Source organism: Octodon degus, unplaced genomic scaffold (genome assembly GCF_000260255.1).
Source record: "Octodon degus isolate 3935 unplaced genomic scaffold, OctDeg1.0 scaffold00102, whole genome shotgun sequence".
Taxonomy (NCBI): Eukaryota; Metazoa; Chordata; class Mammalia; order Rodentia; family Octodontidae; genus Octodon; species Octodon degus.
Genome location: NW_004524678.1, coordinates 2186578 through 2194860, shown reverse-complemented (window position 1 = coordinate 2194860; position 8283 = coordinate 2186578). Strand labels below are relative to the sequence as shown.

The 8283-nt window shown below is 42.4% G+C and overlaps 1 non-coding gene across 1 annotated transcript; it reads left to right on the top strand.

Annotated features, from left to right (window-relative positions):
• The first annotated feature begins 5618 nt into the window (after window positions 1-5618).
• On the top strand, window positions 5619-5721 carry LOC111818804. The gene has a single exon (XR_002822705.1). It is a non-coding gene; the product is annotated as a U6 spliceosomal RNA (small nuclear RNA).
• The last annotated feature ends 2562 nt before the right edge of the window (window positions 5722-8283 follow it).

Sequence of the window (8283 nt, the reverse complement as noted above, 5' to 3'; positions counted from 1 at the left end):
TATTTTGGTGCCGAGGGCCAAACCCAGGGATTCCAGCTTGCTAGGCAAGCATTCCAAATCCCCAGCACCCGCCCCCCAGTGTTCAATCTAGTGGCCTTACGTACATTCCTGTTCACCATTATCTAGAATGGTTTTGTCATCCCAGACCAAAACTATGTAGATTAAACACTGATAACCTCATTCCCACTCCCAAGTCCCCAGTAAAATCCATCCCACTTTCGTTCTCTGAATCTGACTATTCTAGGCCTCTCATATAAATGGGGTCATATAATATTTGTCACTTTGTGGATGGAATATTTCTTTTCTTTTCATCTTGTCATTCTGAGTACTCACTTTGTAGCGCAGGCTGGCCTTAAACTCTCAGCAATCCTCCTGCCTCAGCCTCTGGAAAGGTGGGATTACAGGTGTGTGGCACCACCTGTGTGTGGCCGTAACTGGCTTATGTCACTAGGTGTAATATCTTTAAGACTCATCCATGCTATGGTACATGCTAGAATTTCCTTCCTTTAAATGGCCAAACACCATGCCATTGTATGTTTTGTGCATGGATTTGCAGATACTTGTTTTAGTCCCTCCTCTCAATTCTTTGGGATGTACACATAGGAGTAGGATGACTGAATCATGCTGTCTATGTTTAAACACTGTTTCATTTTTTAAATTTTTATTTTTTTATGAATTTAGTATAGGGTCTCCAGTGTCTCAGTACACAGATCGGACTCATAGTGATCACATGTTTTCAGCCTCCCAAGCACTGGGATTACAGGTGTGCACCACCATGCCCAATCTCAACTGTGTCTCAGAACACCCCTGGGTTGGGGCTGGCACGGCATGTGGTACCAGGGATTGAACCCAAGTCCCTATGCTTTGCCTGCTGAGCTATCTGACTGGCCTCTCATTTTTTGAGAAAGGTGCTATGTTACGCTCCATAGTGGTCACACCATTGTACATTCCTACCAGCAGTGCATGTGAGCTCCAGTTTCTTCACACCCTTGCCAAGCAGCGGTCAGTTATTTGTTTCATGGCAGCCATCCTAATGGTGTGAGGTATTATCCTGTAATTGGTTATGACATTCCTTAACAATTAATGACGTTGAACATTTTCTTGTGCTTACTAGTCATCTGCACATCCTGTTTCAAGAAAGGTCTGTTCAAGTCCTGTGCTCATTTTTTTTTTCCTGCAGAGCTTTATTCCAGAGGGGCTCAGTCCTTCTAGGCAACAGCCTTCTTCACGGCAGCCAGCACATTGCTCAGTTCCTCACACTTCCTCTTGGCGCGGATGTGCGTCCCCACCCTTTTCTTTTATTTATTTATTTGTTTGTTTATTTGTTTGTTTATTTATTGTGTGTGTGGCCAGCTCAGCCCACCAGGGGGCAGGGCTGGCTGGCATGTGGTGCTGGGGATTGAACCGCGGTCCCTGTGCTTTGCTTAGCTTGTTCTAAGTAGGTACTTGCTTTAGACCACTGAGCCATCTCACCAGCCCCCCCCCTTTTCTTGATGAACTTGAGGGCGCACTTGTCCTTGGAGACCTCAAGCAGCTCCAAGGTGCACCGCTCGTAGGGGGCAAAGCCGCACACCTCCTGGATCATGTCCCGCACGAACTTGGTGTGTTTGGTGAGGCATCTGGGATGGCAGCTGCGCCTCAGTTTGCTCACATTCTTAGTCACCTTGTGGCCCTTGTTGAGGAGGGATAGAGGAGGGCCATGGTGACTGTTCTTCGATGGTTGCTATGGCGGAAGGCCCTGTGTTCAGTTTTTAAAAAAATGAGGTGTTGCTTTGTTGTCCAGGCAGTTTGAAAATTTCTAGACTCAAGTTATCTTCCTGCCTCAGCCTCGAGTGCTGGGATTATAGATATGCAGACCATGCCTGGCTCCTTTGCCCATTTTTGAGCTGAGCTTGTCTTTGTAGTTGAGTTATAGGAGTTACTTTTATATTCTCAATATTAATATTTTATTAGCTTTATAAATGTTTTTATTGGAAGGACTGCATTTTGACAGTGTATTTGATATGCACATATTTTAATCTTTTTTGATGAGGTCTCACTATGTCAGCCACACTGACCTCGAATACGCAGTACCACTTCAGCCTCCAAGGAGGTAGGATTATAGCTTTGTGCCACTGTGCCGAGCTTAAAGTTTTGATTTTTTTTTTTTTTTTTTTTGTGGAATCAGGGATTGAACTTAGATCCTTGCGTTTGCCAGTCAAGTGCTTATCCTACTGAGCCATCTCCTTGGCCCCAAAGTTTTGAATTTTGACACAGTGAAATGTGTCTGATTTTTTTCTGTGGCTGCCCCTGCTTTTCATACTATGTAAGAATTTATTGTCACACCAAAGTCTTGAAGCTTTTCACACATATTTTCTTCTAAGTTTGCAGTTTTAGTGCTTACCTTTAGCTGTGTGGTCCATTTTGAGTTAAGCTTTGTATGTAGTGGAAGGTAGGGGTCTAGTTTCATTCTTCTGTATGTGGAGATCCAGTTTTCATAACTTCTTCCTTAAAAGAAATTTTAATATATTTGGTACAGGGTCTCGCTGCGTAACTTGGACTCATAGTGATCTTCCTGTCTCAGCCTCCACAGTACTAGGATTACAGGCATACCCAGTTTCCATGGCTAGCTCAACGGGTGCAGTACCAGGGAGTGAATTCAGGTCCTTGAGCTTGCCAGGCAGGCGCTTAGATCACTGAGCTATCTCCACAGCCCTCCTAACACCCTTTGCTGAGATTTGGCCTTTCTTCCTTTGAATGGTCTTGGGCCCCTTGCTGATCATTTCAGTTTTCTTTTACATTGAGGGAAAAAAAAACCTTAAGAATTAGAATTATGTGCCACTTCTTAGATCTACATTCCACTTTTCAGCAGGTTTTCAAAAACCTATTCATGTGCCACACTTTCTAACTTTCTTGTTTTGTTTTGGTTTTTTTGAGACAGGGTCTCACTATGTGACTCAGACTGCCCTTGGGCTCACTTCCCAGCCCAGGCTATTTTCAGCCTCCCAAGAGCTGGGATTACAGGCACACCCGAGCACGTCCAGTCTCAATTGCTGTCTCAGCATGCCCCAGGGATGGGGCCAGCATGGCACACTGGGGATCGAACCCTGCCCCCTATGCCTGCCTAAGCAGGCACTTTAATGAAGGATTAGGTTTTTTTTTTTTTTTTTTGGCGGAACCGGGGATTGAACTCAGATCCTTGCATTTGCCAGTCAAGCGCTTATCCTACTGAGCCATCTCCCTGGCCCCAGGATTAGGGTTTTAAAAAAATTCCTAAATGCTTTTTTTTTTTTTTTTAACTATAAGCCCAGTTTGCAATGATAGTCATCACTATTATATAGGATTTTTTTTAAAGTTTGGTTTGGTTGTCTCTAAAGCTCCTTTTATTCACAAAGGGAATGATGCGCCTGTATCACACACTTTTTTGTGTTTCTCTCATATATATATATTATATATAATATATATATATATATGACTTAATCATTACTGTATATTAGTCACATCAAAAGTACTGCTGAACCCACTCAAGGTGGCACAGACCTGCAATCCTAGCTATTCATAAGGCTGAGGCCGTCTCACGTCATTATGGGAAGCTGCAGTTTCTACTTTCCTTTGTTTTTCATTCACTATTTTTTTGTTTTTCTGTTTACATTGTCTAATGATTCAGGAACTCAAATCTTAGGTGCTGGGGAGATAGCTCGGCAGTCTAAGCACCTGCCTGTCCTCAGTAGCACATGCTGTGCTGGCCCTGGAACCCAGGTATTCTGAGCCGGCCACCGAAACTGGATGTGGTAGCACATGGCTATAATCCTAGCACCTGGTAGGCTGAAACAGGAGGATCACTATGAGTCTGAGCTACACGGCAAGACCCTTACCAAATAAATAAATAAATAAATAAATAAATAAATAAGGGCCTGGCCGATAGCTCAATGGATTAAAGCGCCTACTGAGGCAGAGCGCAGCGGCTGGGGTTGGATCCTGGTTGTGCCATGCTGGCCCTACCCCCAGGGCATGTTGAAATGGTCATTGAGACTGGGCATGGTGGCACTCACTTATAATCCCTGCACTTGGGAGGCTGAAAACAGGAGAATCACTACAAGTCCAATCTATGTAATGAGACCCTGTAGAACCAGTAGACCCTGTAGACCCTGTACTAAATATATATTTTAAAAAATTAAAAAGAACTCAAATCGGGGCCGGGGAGATGGCTCAGTGGAATAAGCACTTCCCTGGCAAGTGCAAGGGCCTGAGTTCAATCCCCAGTTCTGCAAAAAAAGAAAAAAAAAAGAACTCAAGTCTTTTCTTTTTTTTTTTTTTTTTTGGCAGAACCAGGGATTGAACTCAGGCCCTTGTGCTTGCTGGGCAAGCACTTATTCTACTGAGCCATCTCCCCAGCCCTAAGAACTCAGATCTTCTAAATCAGATGTGGTGGTACATACCTGTAATCCCAGCACTCAGGAGGCTGAGGCAAGAGGATCACCAAGAGTTCAAGGCCAATCTGCAAGTCTGAGGCCAGCCTCAACTGCACAGCAAGACCCTGTCTTTAAGCAAACAAACAAAAAACTCCAAGGGTCGGGGAGATGGCTCAGTGGAATAAGAGCTTCCCTGGCAAGTGCAAGGGCCTGAGTTCAATCCCTGGTTCCGCAACCACCCTCAGGCAAACTGCGTGGGTCTCCTCTTAACAAGTGCTTAAAATATGCAAGCATTTAAAAAATTTTTGCTGGTACACATTTGCAGTACATGACGATTCTACTTCCGGTGGGGAGTTTGTGCATGGAAGTACGTGTCTCCATTCTTGTCCTCTTTCCCTCCCACCCCTCCTGTTCCAACTCCTGGTCCTTTCCCCTTCCCCTTTGAAAAGATCTCCCTCTCTGCCTCTGTCTGCCTTTAATTTTATATATATATTTCATATTTTTCATGTGATAGTTATATTTGTGTGTCTGATTTATTTCACTTAAGATTATAGCTTTGGGCTGCATCCATTTACCCAGAGATACCTCAAGTTTATTGGCTATCTTGTTAGAGTAGCTCACATACATTTTCTTTATTTACCTTTTAAGGATCATCTTCCCCACTTGAAGTCACTACTCTTATTTGATGTAATCTCCAACTAAAAGAATCCAGTAGCTAATGAGATTTGGTTTGGCTTGGCTTGATTTTTTGAGACAAGGTCTTGATACATAGTTCAGGCTGGCCTGTGAACTCACTATGTAGCCCAAGCTAGCCTCAAACCTGTGACAATCTTCCTGCCTTACCCGCCCAGGTGCCGAGTGCTAGGATTACAGGCAGTGCACCACCACACCCCACTGCTAATAAGGTTTTGATCATGATAGACTGGGATAGAACAGCAACCACCTTTAACATTGAAAATGATCTTTCTCAAAACAGATTTTCTTTTGATGGGATTAGTAAATGGGAAAAGATACCATACTCGTGGATTGGAAAACTCAAATGGTTAAAGCATGTCAGTTCTCCCCAAAGGAAGCTAGAAATCCAATACTATCTGAATCATAATCCCAGCAGTTCTTTAAATGTTGCTGGGGATAAAAATTGACAGCCGCAAAAGGGGAAAGTATAAATTAGGCTTCTTTACGCTTAAATATTTCTAGAGAGCGAAAACATCATTAAGACTGATAAGAGTGCTCACTTCGGCAGCACATATACTAAAATTGGAACAATACAGAGATTAGCATGGCCTCTGCGCAAGGATGACATGCAACTCGTGAAGCGTTCCATATTTTTTAGAATATTTTGCTGAGTTTACACACCTGTAATATTCAAATAACAGAACTTAACAAAAAAAAGGGTATACAGATGAATGTCCGTTTTGTATCTGTGTATTCAAAGTGATTAGGATAGATATATAGTTACATTCTCCTAATGAATAGAATGATTTGTTCTAATGGTGTTTGTAAATAGGATCTCAAGTCCCCATCTTGTACAGCAATTAGCCACTAAGAAGAATGTATGCAGTGTGTTAATTATTGAAACTGTCCTAGCGATTTGATTTGAAACTGTCTCATTGCTATTTATTTATCAATAAAATTATGAAAAAAATAAAAAAATTAAAAAAAACACAAAATAGCAATTTCTCAAAGAAAAAAAAAAAGACTGGTAAGAATCTGGGGGGCAAGATAAATCAATTGTTTAGAAAAATGGGGTGAAAACCTAAACAGATACTTCACAAAGAAGGAGCAGAGTGGGCAGCAGGGGTAGGAGAAAGTCGCCAACCGCATGCGCCATCTGGGGGCATCAGCGAGTATTCGCCCAAAGAGTGAACCATGTACATTTAGTGACACACTACACAGATCGGACTTGTAGTGAGCCTACTGATTTCAGCCTTCCAAGTGCTGGGATTACAGGCGTGTGCCACCATGCCCAGTCTAATCCCCATCCCAGTCCAAACCCGGAGGAGGGCCAGCATGGTAGGCAGGGGATCAAACAATGGTCCCTGTATCTGCCTAAGCAGGCACTTTAATCCGCTGAGCTATCTGGCCAGCCTTGCAGGGTTTATGAGATGAAATGCCATTAAAATGTTTTCCAAACTCTGTCAGTAAATTTTCATTTATCATTACTGGAATGAAAGGGTAGCAGAAACCAAGTGAAAAAATATATTTTATTTTATTTTATTTTAAATTTTATTTATTTATTTATGTGTGTGTGTGTGGCCAGCTCAGCCCACCAGGGGGTGGGGCTGGCTGGCATGTGGTGCTGGGGGATTGAACCATGGTCCCTGTGCTTTTTTGCTAAGCTTGTTCTAAGTAGGTGCTTTAGACCACTGAGCCATCTCACCAGCCCCGAAAAAATATATTTTAAACATCTTACATGAACACCTATCATATATATATGATGGGGTTCATGTGATATTTTTGTACATGTGTACAGCGTGTGCTGACAAAATCAGCCACTTTCCTCCAGCACCCTCCCTTCCCCAGCGCACACACCCTTCCCAACCTCTGTTAACTCCTGTTCCACTTTCAGGTTGGGGTCGTTCTGCTTCCACACATGAAGGACAACACACAGGGAACGTGTTTCTCTGTCTGGGTTCTTTCACTTGACATACTGTCCCGCAGTTCTATCTGTTTTGCTGGAATAGGCAGGACTTCATTCTTGCTGCTGGCTGAATGACAGGCCCCTGGTAACTGTAGCACATTTCCTTTATTCATTCCTCAGCAGGGTCTGTGGCTGAGCTTTGGTGCAAAGTCCTGCAACATACATGTGCAGTGGGCCCGTCTTTGGTAGGTGACTTCACTTCTCCTGGGTACATACCCAGAAGGGAGGTAGCTGATAATGGGTAAAGGAAGTTTTAGCATTTTGAGCAACCTCCACACTGTTCTTCATGTCAGCTGTACCTATTCAAATGTCCACCAACAATGAATAAGAGTTCCTTTTCTTCCATATTCACACTAGCATTTTTTTTTTATTTATTTTTTTAAAGATAATGTCTATGCTAGCTCGGGTGAGATGGTATCTCTGCGGTTTTCCTTTGTGTTTTGCTGATGACACTGAGTAATTTTCCATATATTTGTTGGGCTCTTGTACTTCTTTTAAGAAATGTCTGTTCAGGTCATTTGTCCATTTTAAAATTGGGTTATCTGGGGCTTTTTGTCAAAATTTTAGTTTCTTATATATTCTGGATATTAACCCTATCAGATGTAGAATTGGAGTCTGTTTTCTCCCGTCGTGTAGCTTGTCTATTTAGTCTGGTAGTTATTTCTTTTGCTGTGTGGGAGATTTTTAATTTGCTGTAATCCCATTTACTTGTTATTTTCTTTTATTTCCTGCATGTTTGAGGTCATACCCAGAAAACCATCGCCTGTACCAATGTTTTAAGTGTTTCCCTTATATCTTTGTCTAGTAGTTTTAGAGTTTCAAGTCTTATTTAGGTTTTTGACCCATTTTGAGTTGATTTTTACACAGATGAGAGAGGGGTCCAGTTTAAGTCTTCAACATGTGGATGTCCAGTTTTTTAGCCATATGTATTGAAGGAGCTGTCCATCTTCCACTGTTTGTTATTATTGCCTTTGATATCAATCAGCTACAGATGGATGGGTGAATTTCTGGGCTCTCTAACCTGTTCCACTGGTCTATATATCTATTTTCATAGCAATACATGCAGTTTAATTACTGTGACTTTATACTGTGCTTTGACCCCAGGAATTATGATACTTCTCTCTTTGTGTGTATGTATTCCTGGGAACTCATTCCAGGACCTTCATACTGAACTATATTCCCAGCCTTTCAAAAATTTAAAATTTAGGGGGCTGGTGAGATGGCTCAGTGGTCTAAAGCACCTACTTAGAA